Source organism: Bison bison, unplaced genomic scaffold (assembly GCF_000754665.1).
Source record: "Bison bison bison isolate TAMUID 2011002044 unplaced genomic scaffold, Bison_UMD1.0 scf7180017864527, whole genome shotgun sequence".
In the NCBI taxonomy this organism is placed as follows: Eukaryota; Metazoa; Chordata; class Mammalia; order Artiodactyla; family Bovidae; genus Bison; species Bison bison.
Window position 1 is genome coordinate 941,418 of NW_011495078.1, and position 831 is coordinate 942,248.

Below are 831 nucleotides of genomic sequence, written 5' to 3' on the forward strand. Positions count from 1 at the left end.
GCTCCACGGCCCCCCCAGCCTCCCACAAGAAGTGGGCCTGTGTGACCTCTGGGGCCCTGCTATGTGCTGTCAGGTTAGGGACGCCCAGGAGGGCACGGGCTGGCAAACGGGCAGGCCAGACCTCGCTTTGTGGACCAGGATCACCTTTTAACTGCCTATGACCAAGATTCCCATTTTTAAGCCGAAAACAGAGCTTGGGTTGGGACCATGAGCAGATGACGGCTAGCCCGTCGCCAGGCCCTGTGCGGTTCTAAGTGCCCATCCTCCACACAGGGCGGCGAGGGGCGTGGAGAAAAGGCTCGGGCTCCCTGGCCGCCGGGGCAGAGCGTAGTGTGGACTGGCGAGGAGGCTGTCCCCGTGGATGGAGGGCAGTGTGGAGCCTGGGCAGTTTCTCTGAGTAGACAGGAGGGCCGAGAGCAGTCCCAGGGGCAGGGGTGGGGGGGGGTCTGTGGGAGAGTGACCACCACTAGAGTAGGGACATGGGCAGGGCCTTCCTGTGAAGTCCAGAGTTTGGTGGCCAAGGGCATGTCTATACAGGTGCTATCCTGGCAGGGGGGGCAGTGTGTGGGGCGAGGGGGGCTGTGGGCCGAGCAGACCCTCCACAGAGTGGAGGGGTGCAGGAAGAGACGGTGAGGGGAGCCAAGAAAGACGAGTGACGCCCAGCATCCAGTGGAGCCGGAGTCAGGAAAGGCTGTGGGCAGGGCTGGCGGGGGCGGGTCCAAGGCTGGCCCTGCACATGTGGCCTGAGAGTCAGGGCCGTGCCCCCGAGTCATGTCTCCTGGGCTCAGGGAGGGAGAATGTCCCTGCTTCAAGCCCCAGGGCCGCCAGCCG

General features: G+C 64.9%; 1 protein-coding gene across 1 annotated transcript in view; it reads right to left on the minus strand.

The window, feature by feature from the left end:
* MCF2L (MCF.2 cell line derived transforming sequence-like) overlaps positions 1–831 on the minus strand; it is an 82,817-nt gene that overhangs the window by 13,029 nt on the left and 68,957 nt on the right. The window lies entirely within an intron of this gene.